The sequence below is a fragment of the Bison bison genome, unplaced genomic scaffold, assembly GCF_000754665.1.
Source record: "Bison bison bison isolate TAMUID 2011002044 unplaced genomic scaffold, Bison_UMD1.0 scf7180017864519, whole genome shotgun sequence".
NCBI lineage: Eukaryota > Metazoa > Chordata > Mammalia > Artiodactyla > Bovidae > Bison > Bison bison.
Window position 1 is genome coordinate 7,677,582 of NW_011495072.1, and position 13,433 is coordinate 7,691,014.

Here is a 13,433-nt window from a genome sequence, read left to right on the forward strand (position 1 = left end):
AGGAGCCTGGTGGGCTGCCGTCTATGGGGTCACACAGAGCTGGACACGACTGAAGCGACTTAGCAGCAGGAGCAGCAGCAGCAGCAGTACAACATGGTTCTAAGACTTCAAAACCAAAACAAAATGGTCTTCAGGGAATCATTCTTCTTTGGCATCTGGGGGGAGAAATAATTTTGAGATCCAGTTTCTAGTTGTTAATTTGTTTTGTGATTTTGTATAAATCCTTCTACCCTTTAGTATTTATGTGTTCCATTATTGAAATTAAAAAGGCTGAAAAGTGCTGGCGAGCTGCTACGTGACTAGCCGGGCGCGTGGGTGCCCGGACGAGCGAACTAGGCAGCCGGCAAAGGACGCGACCTGAACCGTGGGCCCAGCGAAAACTCCAGCCGCGCCGCCGCGTCACGCTCACGCTAGGCGCCGCGAGCCGCGTATAACGGTTAGTTGTTAACGGCCAGTTGCGTGCTTGGCGGGGACCCTGCGGTGTCCTTGCTTCCTCCGCGTGTTTGGAGGGAGGCGTGGGGGAGTGGAGGGCTTGGTCTCCGAGGGGAGGGGGGACGGCCGGGCGGGGGCTTAGGACCGCCGCAGCCACGTGGCCTCGGAGCGCAGCGTTGCTGAAGGAGACCTTGAAGCGCTGGGGACAGCGCCTCTCAGCAGAGCTGCGGCCCCGTTGTCAGGTGCGGGCCACCAGCCTGGCCGAGGAGTTGGGTAGTGGTGCCGGTGACCTTGGGAAAGTCGCTTCCCCTCTAGTCTTAAGTAGGCTCTTCAAGAGATGCTTGATCTGGGAAAGGGACGACGTGAGGTTGACTCACGTGGTGCCTTCAAGCTGCTGGCAGTGTTCTCCGAGGGTAGGGATTCAGGGCGGGAGTTATTTTGGACTCGTGGCACGCCCGCCCCAACCTCCTCGGCCAGCCAATCCTTGTCCCACCTGGTGACTTGCGGCAGTGGCTCGGGGGAACTGCAGTCCCCGTAGCCAAGACGTGACTGCAGGGGTTGAGTGGACTTTGCCGAGGGAACATTGCAACTGGCAGACTCCCGGAGTCGTGCTGACGGGAACTCTTTGTCATTCAACCTGTGGCTGCGGAACGTTCGCCGCAGCGCCCTCATTCTGGGACTTTAAGGCGGCCCTGAGGAGAGGAGTCTGAAGCATAGCATTACACTCGGTATGATGCTCGCTTTTTGTTCCAGATACATACTTTCTCCCCACGTGCGTTTTAACATTTCATTTCTTTGTCACGACTCAAATGCGACAGGCAGTTGCCAAAATTAGTTTGTAATTAATCTTAACCCCCCAAAAAGTACTACTTGAGTCAGATTCCTAGTGTGCTATACTTGGCATCTGCTCTGTCATAACTAGTTTTGAAACTTGTTTTTCCAAAAATTATTCTGGTTTTGAAATAGAATGTGGACACCTCAGTGCCCTGATAAAACAGATGTGGATATAGTTACTAGGGGAATATGATACGGTGAACTCTGAATTGTGAGTTTTTTAGAGTGTAAGTAGGAATTAGCCATTAATAAGCAATTTTGATGGCTGCTACCAGCCCAGTGAGGTGATGCAGAGAATATGTATTTTAGTGTAGTTTTTTAGTTAGGCACTAAAAATACCCATAAGACCAAGTTTTATGCCTTAGGGTACAATTTTGCCTTCAGGTTGCCATAGAGAAATAGTTTAAGACATTTAGCCCTTAAAACAGGTATTGGGTATTATTTAAACACAAGTTGAACTTTAGTAATTAATTCAGGGATTGGATGCTGTTCTTTCATTGGACTGCATTGACCCTTGTTAAAAATGCAAGTTAATGGTCTGGGGATATTTTTATAGCTGAATAGGTTTAAAGGTTTAGTTGTAAGCTTAACATAATAGGCTATAACATACCTAAACAGATTAAAAAGGAAAAAGATTCATGCTACCATAGGATGAACCAACTGATCAGTGTTTAAATAGTTTACGTATCTTTTGGCCTTTTAAATGTTAATTCATATAACTCCGGAAAAGATCTTACTGACCAGGTGGTCAGTTTTCCTTATTTTATAGATTAGGAAACTGTTAGAGGTTAAGTGACTTCTGATCTTAGTTCTGAAAACTTTAATGGTTAGGTGAGAATTATGTAACTTTTGACTCCCATTTAATGAGTTCAGCACTCCTGAACTTTCTCTAAAAATTATAAATATAGGTATGAAATATCTGTGTGTGTGAGAGAGAGAATCATTCATTCATGTCTGACTCTTTGCAATCCCATGGACTGTAGTCCACCAGGCTTATCTGTGGAATTCTCCAGGCCCATTTTCTTCTCCAGAGGACCTTCTCGACCCAGGGATTGAACCCCAGTCTTCTGCATTTCAGGCAGATTCTTTACCATCTGAGCTACCAGGGAAGCCCTAGATATGAATTATCTTATGCCAAAAAAGTTATTTTGAATAATTAGTAACTTCCCAACTTATACCTTCATTCTAACTGTGTTTTCCATCCACTTCATAATATGCCTTCCTATGAAGGATTTAGGTCCCTGCAAATGTCTACATGGCATTTTGTTAGAGAAGAGGATTAGGAAGATGGGACCTGATTTGTTGGCTACCAGCCACTAGGATTCAGAGACACCTAGGATTCAGCAAGAATAAGTTCTAGCCCTGGAACTTCCCTGGTGGTCCAGTGGTTAAGACTCCATGTTCCCAATGCAGGAGGCCCAGGTTTGATCCCTGTTTGGGAAATAAGTTCTAGCCCTATCATTCCTGGAGTTTATAGTCTAACTGGAAAGCATAATATATATTGATATAAATACCAGAACATATGCTCTTTATAAACAACTATTGAGTACGTAATAGAGGAAGTAGAGGTTCCTATGGGAACAAATACTGTATTATGTAGGTGTGAGATAACTCCCAGCTTAGTATAGAAGCAAAGGTATGCCTCTCCAAGGAAATGCGATTTAACTTGAGACTTGAAGGATGAATAGGAGTTAGCTAAAGCCAGAGAGTAATAGTGAAAAGAGCATTCCAGATCTGAGTACTGAAGCTGCAGTCAGAATACAGGGTACATTAGAAAAACTTAAAAGAGTTTTGCTAAAGCATAAAAATAGAGCACAGAGAACACAGAAAGATGGGAGTTGGAGAGATGGGCAATATCAGATAATGAAAGGCCTTAGTCATTTTAAGTAAAGAAGGGACTAAGTAAAAAGATTTAAGGAAGTGCTCTTGAAGCTAAATGAATCAAGTTTAATGGTTATAAATGGGGTTGGGAAGGGCACAATCAGACTGAATTTTAGAAATACCACTCTGATTACAAAGTAGAGAACAGGTTGGAGGCTTTTGGAATTTTGTGAGATCACAGTGATGGACAAGATGGACAGTAGGGGGAAAATGGAAGAGAGAGGGAAACAGACAGGATTCAATGATAGACCATATGTGGGAGACAGGGAAAGCCAGAGAAGTTAAAAATATTTCCCAGGTTTCTAGCTTGAGCAAATATGCGGTTTTTGTTTTTTTTTTTTCTCCATCTACCCAATGTGGACACTAAGAGGTTATGTGACTAGCCCAGGGCTGTTCAGCTGGTAAAGATTGGAAATGTCTTTTTGCAGTTAGTGATTTTTTCCCCTTCTATACAATTTATTATGGCAACTTTCAATACCCAATTGAAGTTTCAAACAGCCAATGTTTCATCTGTACTCCTACTTACTTCTCTCTGCCCCCTATTAGATTATTGTGAAGCAAAACAGATAGAGGTATTTCACCTGTAAATATTTTAGGATATCCCTAGAAGATATAACTCTTGGGCTTCCCTGGTGGCTCCATGATAAAGACTTTGCCTGCCAATGCAGGAGACACAGGTTTGATTCCTGAACTCCGGAGGATCCCACATGCTGCAGAGCAATTAAGTCCTTGTACCACAACTATTGAGCCTGTGCTCCAGAGTCTGGGAGCCGCAATTACTGAAGCAGTTAGGCTCTAGACCAGGTGCTCTGAACAGGAGAAGCCACCACGATGAGAAGCCCGAGCACCACAACTTGACAGTGGCCTCTGCTTGCCACGACTAGAGAAAACCGTGAAGCACTGAAGGCTCAGCACAACAAAAAATAAATTAAAAAACTTTTAAAGTAACTCTTCCTTAAAAAAAACCAAGATGACGCTTTAAAGAAACAACCATAACCATTGTTCTGCCTTTAAATATTAACATCACCAAATAACCAAGCAGTATTCACATTTTCCTAAACTGTTTCAAAATAATTGATCAGTTTGATTTGAGATCCAAATAAGACCACACATTACTTTTGGTTGGTATGTCTTCCCTTTTTTCTTATTTTCCTCTTAAGTTATTTGTTGAAGGTACCAGGTTATTTTTATGCAGTTTCCCTCATTCTGGATTGTGTTGAATGTGTCCCACTGGTATAGATTTAACATGTCCTAGTTTAACATGTTCTATTGTATTTTCTGTAAACTGGTAGCTAGATTGAGGTTTGATTTCTGAGAGGAGGTATGGTGTGGTGGAAAAGGCAAATATAATTCATAGGTGATGGTGTGTATTTCTATTGGGGGCAATATGATGTTTGTCCCTCATACTGCTATCTTGATGGCCTAATTCTGTTATTTCATTGGTGGTTTGCAAATGGCAGTTTAATTCTAACATTCCTTCTTAATTAAAAGAAATATATTTATTTATTTATTTGGCTGTGTTGAGTCTTAGTTGCGGCACTTGGGCTCTCTAGTTGTGGCATGCAGGCTCAGTTGCTCTGAGGCATGTAGGATCTTTATTCTCTGACCAGGGATCAAGTCCATGTCCCCTGCATTGCAAAGTAGATTCTAACCACTGGACCACAGGGAAGTCCCTCTGTCTTAACTGAGTAGCTAGAATACCTCTACAAAAAAGAGTTAGTTTGAATAGGAAGGGCAAGTTAAAAATTTATGTGCTTAATATAATATCATGAGTGAGAGTGAAGTCGCTCAGTCATGTCTGACTTTTTGTGACCCCATAGACTGTAGCCTACCAGGCTCCTCCATCCATGGGATTTTCCAGGCAAGAGTACTGGAGTGGGGTGCCATTGCCTTCTCCAGGGGATCTTCCTGACCCAGGACTTGAACCCAGGTCTCCTGCATTGGCAGGGAGATTCTTTACCGACTGAGCTACGAGGGAAGCACAATATCATATCATATCATATATGATTGCAATACTGTCTTTTTGGAGAAATGTATTTAAAGGTACCAAGGTATATTTTCTTTGAAAGCCAGTACATATTTTATTAGAATGTTTTTTAGCGTTTGTCCTTAATGTTTCAAATGGCTTTTAGTATTTGGAACATTTAGAATTTCTTAAATTGGCAGGGATTCTTTTGGTCTTTGTTCTTTCTTGCAGAGCTTATCTGTTACAATAGGTTTGAAGGAATTTCTGGTAGAATCACTTACTACCAAATCTAAACCTCTAGCTGTAACCAGATTACAGGTTTTAAATTCCTTGAGGACAGGGATTGATTACTCCAGGTAGCCAGGCTTAAAATCTGAGTCATTTTAATACTTCTCTAGTGGGCTCCTTCCCTACCAAATGCATTTAAGTGTCAACCCCTTCTTCCTTTGGTTATCTCTTATGTCCACTTTTTCCCATTCCACCCCACCCCTAGTTTAGGCTGTTGTCATTATTAGATTAGTACCATGACCTTTTAGGAGAAGGCAGTGGTACCCCACTCTAGTACTCCTGCCTGGAAAATCCCATGGATGGAGGAGCCTGGAAGGCTGCAGTCCATGGGGTCGCTGAGGGTCGCACACGACTGAGCAACTTCACTTTTACTTTTCACTTTCATGCACTGGAGAAGGAAATGGCAACCCACTCCAGTGTTCTTGCCTGGAGAATCCCAGGGACAGCAGGGGAGCCTGGTGGGCTGCCGTCTATGGGGTCACACAGAGTCTGACACGACTGAAGTGACTTAGCAGCAGCATGACCTTTTAAGTTGTATGTTATTCATCTTTTAATTTTCCCCGACGAATATTTCTTTTTTCCTCTGTAATTTCTTCTCCTCCTCCTCCTCCTTCTCCCTCTTCTTATGCCTCTTCCCCTTCTGCTTCCCCTCTTTCTTTTTGGTTGTAGGATCCATTTCATAATGGATTTATGGCAGAAAGACTAGAATAGGTGACTTGTGAGCTGTGGTGTCTTGCAGAGAAGTGATTAAAAGAGCAGTTACAATCCTATTGAAATGGTGATTTCTATTCTAGGGGTACATTATGCACAATAACTACATGAGTTCACAGCCACAACAGTGTTATTGGTTGCATGGGCTGAGTCACTGAAGAGTGCTACTCACCATTTATGCAGAAACAGTGAGATCTAGCCCCTCTGGTTGTCCAAACTACCCTATTGCTGATTACAACTACTCATAACATTGAATCTGATTTGATTACAGTGATTTAGCCTTCATATAAAGGAGAAATTCCTCAAAATATACAGGCAGTGTAAGCTTCATATTTGATCATTCACTGAAAAATATTTCTTCCCTCTGATTTTGCTCTTCTTATATAAATCTTCTGAAGATTATTGAATGAATGAAGACCTGATGACACTGTTTTAGTGTGTTGTTTTGGATAATAACAGAGCTTTTGTAAATTGCCTTATTGAGCTTTTGAGAACCAAAGCTTTTTACTTTATTAACTTTCTCTTCTATGCCCCAATCAGAGGTTTTAACCTGAGATATGCAGGTTGATACTCCATGTTGGAAGGAATTCAAGGAGGCTATGAACTTGGTTGGGGAAAAACTTCATTGACCTCTGTGTAAAATTTAGAATTTAATCTGTGGCACCAAAAAAGATAAGAACTCCTGCTCCTAACTCCTGTACTTCTGATGTGAGAATGAAGTTAGCCAGAACCTGTGATGCAACACAGCACACAACTCATGATGTCAGTTAAGTAAATTTTTTGGCCATCGACTTCTGTGTACTAAATCATAAATCCTGACCTAGGGATCAAAGGGGGACTGTAGCTATGAAATTAAAAGACGCTTGCTTCTTGGAAGAAAAGCTCTGACCAACCTAGACAGTGTATCAAAAAGCAGAGACATCACTTTGCCCACAGAGGTCCATATGGTTTTTTCCAGTAGTCATGTACAGATGTAAGAGTCAGACCATAAAGAAGGCTGAGTGCCAAAGAATTGATGCTTTTGAATTGTTGTGCTGGTGAAGACTCTTGAGAGTCCCTTGGCCCGAAAGGAGATCAAGCTAGTCAATCTGAAAGAAATCAGTCCTGAATATTCATTGGAATATGAATTCCAATTGGAGCTGAAGCTCCAATACTTTGGCACCTGATGTGAAGAGCCAACACATGGAAAAGACCCTGATGCTGGGAAAGATTGAGGGCAAGAAGAGAAGGGGATGACAAAGGATGAGATGACTGGATGGCAACACTGACTCAATGGACATGAGATTGATCACATTCCTGGAGATCAAGGAGGATAGGGAAGGCTGGCATGCTGCAGTCCATGGGGTTGCAAAGAGTCGGACATGACTTAAACAACTCGACTAAACATTAACAAATATGCTAAGGGAGAATAAAATGAGTGTCACAAATTGAGACAGAATAATTTTCCCTTGTATTCAGGAAGCATATTTTTAAAATTACTGTCTCCATCTCCTAGATGTATATCTACTTGATGTAGCAAAGGGCAGAGAAATGGCTTAACAATTACCTGTTTCTGGGAAAATAAAACATTCACTTGAAAATTACGTATTTCTAATAAAGGAACTGATTATTATCTTAGAACATAAAATTATATTGTCAGCAATTAAAAAGGGTATTTAAGTTTAATTATAGTATATTTTGAGGTGATAATGCTGACTTTTTTGATACATCTTTAGTGTCTAGTCTTAAAAAGCTTTGTAAACAAACATTTGAGAACGGTGGATAATGCTTTAATGCCAAAGAGTACTCAGTTTCAATACTCTTATGTAGTTTGACTGTACTAATAAGACAAGTAAGAAAATTGAACTTGGTTCTTTGAGATAATGAGGGTCAAATGTAGCACAGTAATGAAGTTCAGACTCGATTCAAAGGATATTTACTAAACAAATATGTATACAAGAACTCACTAAAAGATGAAGAAATACATATTTTAAAATATGGCTTGAAACTTTTAGGATGAAAATAAAGCTATGAAATGAAATGTCCACATATTACTTTGTTGCTTCTAGGTTTCAAAAAAAATTTTTTAATATGAAACTAAGTATAGTGTTAATTATCACTGTGAGAAGTTCAACTCAGCCTTTTGCAAGAAAAGGAAAAGCTTTCTTTGTTGTTTATCTGTTAATAATTTGTAATTTTCCCCATTAAGCTTCAGAATACTGGTAGTGAAGTAGAGTCTAACAGAAATATCGTTAACTGTATTCAAATATTCATTTATATTCAAAGTGTAACATAAATGACACTGTTTTGACAGTATGTCTAATTATAATTTTAATTCAGTCCACTATGTTTCTTCTTTAGATTTTGGAACAAGGTAGGTCATATAATAATAAACTGAAATGGCCCACTTAGATATTGATTTGTTGAATATATATTTGTAGTGCTATAGAAAACAACATATAAAGGTATTCCAAAATATAGCCTGAAATTCTGCCAAGCAAAACCTACCTTTGGAGGACACAGCCTCCAACTTTCTTAATCTGCTGGAATCAAGTGAAAATGAAGCATTAAAGAAGACAAAATCTGGAGAAGGAAATGGCAACCCACTCCAGTATTCTTGCCTGGAAAAGTCCATGGACAGAGGAGCCTGGCAGGCTGCAGTCCATGGGGTTACATGACTGAGCATGTGTGCATGAGGGTGGAGGGTCACAGGTTGGTAGCAATAAACTGGTAGAACTAAAAAAAAAAAAAAAAGACAAAATCTGCTGTAGTAATAACTCAGAAAGTGAGACTGATCAGGTAAGCTCTATGTGCTGAAACAAAATACCTTTCTGCCTGTGTTTCTTAACACAGAAAGCATAACATCACTGGAGGGTTCTTTGTTTCATATTTTTCCTGCACCCTCAAAAACTGGGAAAGTCACGTTCTTTGAATCCTAATATCATTTGGTCCTGGAGGAGGGATTAGTTGGTGTTTTTTGTTTTGTTTTGTTTTTGTTTGTTTTGCTTTGCACCCAGCTTAGTTCTCTGACTAGGAACCAAACCGTGTCCCCTGGCACTGAAAGCATGGAATCCTAACCACTGGACTGCCAGGGAGTTCCTTAGCTTTTTTATAAGTTGAAACAATAGCTTCTGTCTTTAATTCAAGATCTAGAAGCACACACCTAAGCTAATGAGGGGAATAGTTACTTACAAAGAAAGAAACAAATGTGGGAATTATTCTGTTAGTTTTTTTCAGCATGCTGTGGCAACCCACTCCAGTATTCTTGCCTGGAGAATCCCAGGGACAGAGGAGCCTGGTGGGCTGCTGTCTGTGGGGTCGCACAGAGTCGGACACGACTGATGTGACTTAGCATCAGCAGCAGCAGCCAAGAAGCATTGAGTTAAGTTGTCATAGAGGCCATTAATTTCACGTGGCAAGGTATATTCAGAAAAACAGTAATGATATTAGTGGACTGAAATAGACTTTTAGCATTAAATAAACTTATAATTATGGTATTAATGAAAAATAATTTCACTTTTGAAAATTACTAAATGCTTCTGGATTTGGAACACATTTATACTCCTGTCTTTGCTTTTGTTTCTGAATTGATCTTTAAGGTATCCTAAAGCATTGGCGCCTCTTGTGAGTATCAACTGTGTCTTAAAAGCTTTGAAATATCCATGAGTTCTTTTTTGTTTTTTAATGAGCAAATAACTGCCACAGCAGTTAAACCAGTGAAAGCGCAGCATCCTTAGTACTGCACTGCCAGGGTATTCCCCCAGAGAAGTTATTTTTTAATCTTTGGACATCTTCATTTGCCTCCTTAACCCCATATGTAAGCCCCAGTGTTAGAGTACTTAAATTAACTTGATCTCATGGTTTTTTGTTTAGTTAATTATGCTGCTATTTTCTAAAATACTTATATACAGATATATAGTACTTTAACTTCTCTGTGGTATGACATTTGAGGGTAGCCCAGATGCCTAACCACACTGAGGTGGGATAGTGTTCTGCAAGTTAGGAATTTGCAGTGAAAAGTAAAAAATGAATTTGTCGGACTTCCCTGGTGATCCATTGGTTAAGAATTTGCCTGCCAGTGCAGGGGACACAAGTTTGATTCCTGGTCCAGGAAGATCCCACATGCCGTCGGGCAGCTCAGCCTGTGCACTACTGAGACCATGCTCTGGAGCCATGAACTGCAACAAGAGAAGCAGCGAAGTGAGAAGCCCTCGGAACCCTCGCTCTGCAACTGGAGAGTGCCTGCAACTAGAGAAAGAAAGCCTGCAAGCATCTGAAGACAGGGCACAGCCAAAAATAAATAAATATTTTTTTAAAAAATGAATTTGCTATTTCTTTGAGTAGATGTCCACCTTTACCCAAAGATTTTAATTCATGCTCAGCCCTAAATTAATCCAAAGACTTTTATATTGGAGCACTAGCTTCTTTTTTAATGTAGAAAAAAATGTTATTGCCTGTCTAAAGTGAACCTTAACATTTTTGACATACTGTTCTCAGAGTTCTGAATATTAGTGTGATTCTTAGTTTTAAAATGCTTTTGCCACAAAATACAATGAAAGAGTGAAAAATAGGCTCCTTTTATTTTTTATAATATGAATTAAAAACGTTAGAATTTTGTAGAAATTCCATGTAACAATCTATGTGCTCAACAATAGGTGATTTTTTTTTTTTTTTTAAAGTATGGTACATCCACAGAATAGAATAACACTATTTTAAAAAAATGTTAGAGGGAATTCCCTGGCAGCCCAGTGGTTAGGACTCCATGCTTCCCCTGCAGGAGCATGGGTTCAATCTCTGATCAGGGAACTAAGACCTTGCATGCTGCATAGTGTAGCCAAAAAAAGTTACAGAACTAGGCACGTATCAAAAAATGCTTCAGACATTGAATAGGAAAAGCAGGCTATAAAGCATGAAATACAGTCTCATGTTTATTTTTGTGTTTATGCATGACTATCCTAGAAAGAAGTTTAGAATTTACATTAAATGTAACTAACTTACACGAGGGCTTACACCAGGGCTTCCCTGGTGGCTCAGCTGGTAAAGAATCTGCCTGCAATGCGAGAGACCTGAGTTCAGTCCCTGGGTTGGGAAGATCCCCTGGAGAAAGGAAAGGCTACCCACTCCAGTATTCTGGCCTGGAGAATTCCATGGACTCTGTACTCCATGGGGTCGCAAAGAGTCGGACACGACTGAGCAACTTTCACTTTTCACTACATGAGGATGATAGAATGACAGGTACATTTAACGTTTTTAGTCACATAAGCACATATAACTTCGTCATCTTTTAAAACTTTGCTGCTTTCTGTTTTCTTTATTATAAAGCAATGTATGTTTGTTGGAAGAAGTCAAACAACAAGGATGTGGAAAGAGGATGTTATCTCCCCTTCCCAACCTCCAACCATTGTAAAGTTTTAGGTATACTTAGAACATATTTCGGAGAAGGCAATGGCACCCCCACTCCAGTACTCTTGCCTGGAAAATCCCACGGACAGAGGAGCCTGGTAGGCTCCAGTCCTTGGGGTCGCTAAGAGTCGGACACGACTGAGCGACTTCCCTTTCACTTTTCACTTTCGTGCATTGGAGAAGGAAATGGCAACCCACTCCAGTGTTCTTGCCTGGAGAATCCCAGGGACAGAGGAGCCTGGTGGGCTGCCGTCTCTGGGGTCGCACAGAGTTAGACATGATGAAGCGACTTAGCAGCAGCAGCAGAACATATTTAGTTTACTTAATTTGTTTACCTGTTTGTTTTCTTTCTTCCTTGGAATCTAATTTCTACAATGGCAGGGACCATGCCTGTCTTGTTTACGGCTTTTCAATGGGGGGGCACTCACATTTTATTATATGAAAGCAAAAAAGTGGTGTGTATCCTAATATAACTTTTAAATGATTATACAGTTCATAATTTTGAAAGTTTTAATTGCAATAACAATCAGATGAAATTTGATGATTTAGCATATTGACAGTTGATCCTCTTGGGATCTAATGACCCTAAAATCCTGCCTCTGAAAGAATCTTTATTAACAGTATGCTTTTTTTTATTGCACTAATAAAAACTAACCCTTGTTCTTTGGGATGATATAGTTCATAAAGTTGTACCACAGTTTGTGCTTGGATAGTGGCAAGAGTGAAATGGATAAGAAATACAGCATGACACACAGGAAATTGTTATAGACAAGAGGGTTTAATCTACTGTAGATTACTTTTCTTCTTGGATGGTATATTTAATAGCTAATGAACTTCATGTTTTTCTTTTTGAAGTCAGTATCTACATACTATAAATATACACATGTAAATATATTCATTCCCTTTAAGTTTGTATGTTAGACTATTTGCAGATACGATCAGCTTCATCAGTTTTCTATATTACTTATAAAGCTTTTATCCTCATTTCTAAAAGAAGATACAAGAAAATTCAGATTCACCTTTGTAAAATGGGGTCACTATAGCAATATCAAAGAGCTACTGTATAGTATTAATATTGAACACTGTTGTTTCCAAAGAATTGATGCTTTTGAACTGTGGTGTTGGAGAAGACTCTTGAAGAGTCCCTTGGACTGCAAGGAGATCCAACCAGTCCATCCTAAAGGAGATCAGTCCTGGGTGTTCCATGGAAGGACTAATGTTGAAGCTGAAACTCCAATACTTTGGCCACCTGATGTGAAGAACTGACTCACTGGAAAAGACCCTGATGCTGGGAAAGATTGAAGGCAGGCAGAGAAGGGGACAAGGATGAGATGGTTGGATGGCATCATGGACTCAATGGACATAAGATTGAGCTAGCTCCGGAAGTTGGTAATGGACAGAGAAGGCTGCTGCAGTCCATGGGGTTGAAAAGAGTTGGACACACTGAGCAACTGAACTGAACTGAACTGTTGTTTCTTGACTGATCCTGGTTTCTTCATTTTCTCCCTTTCCTGATTAGCAACTGTTTGAACCTGCACTTGGGAAGTCAGGGGAAGTCTCAAGGAGGCATCACTTCTCAACTTTGGGTAACATATCAGAGAATATACACAATCATCTGAAGAAGCTGACCATTAAAATCTCTTTTTCCAACAACATATCTGGTTAGAATTGCTGTAGATAAAAAACCTTATTTGTAGGATGATCTGATCATGTAAATTATTTTTAAATCTGTAAATAATTAGTAATGAATGTTGACATTTTGGGAATTATAAATATGTGTTAAACTAAAAACAAGATTTAGAATCAATTTTCATGTATTCTGAAGCATTCTGGCTAGGAAATAGTTCATTTCTCTTCAAGGGTGTTATGTATAATTTCTTATAATATTGGTTGGGTTTACCTTGAATGATAAGGGAGATTCTTAAAAGTTCTTTATATG

General features: G+C 40.0%; 1 protein-coding gene and 1 long non-coding RNA gene across 2 annotated transcripts in view; one reads left to right on the plus strand and one right to left on the minus strand.

The window, feature by feature from the left end:
- The window catches only part of LOC104981608, a 114,152-nt gene that overhangs the window by 64,214 nt on the left and 36,505 nt on the right, over positions 1-13,433 (minus strand). The window lies entirely within an intron of this gene.
- Positions 273-13,433, plus strand: part of SLC16A1 (solute carrier family 16 (monocarboxylate transporter), member 1) — a 32,284-nt gene continuing 19,123 nt past the window's right edge. The window contains exon 1 of the mRNA XM_010830789.1: positions 273-436. The gene's annotated coding sequence lies outside the window, so the exon portion shown is untranslated. The remainder of the gene's footprint in view (positions 437-13,433) is intronic.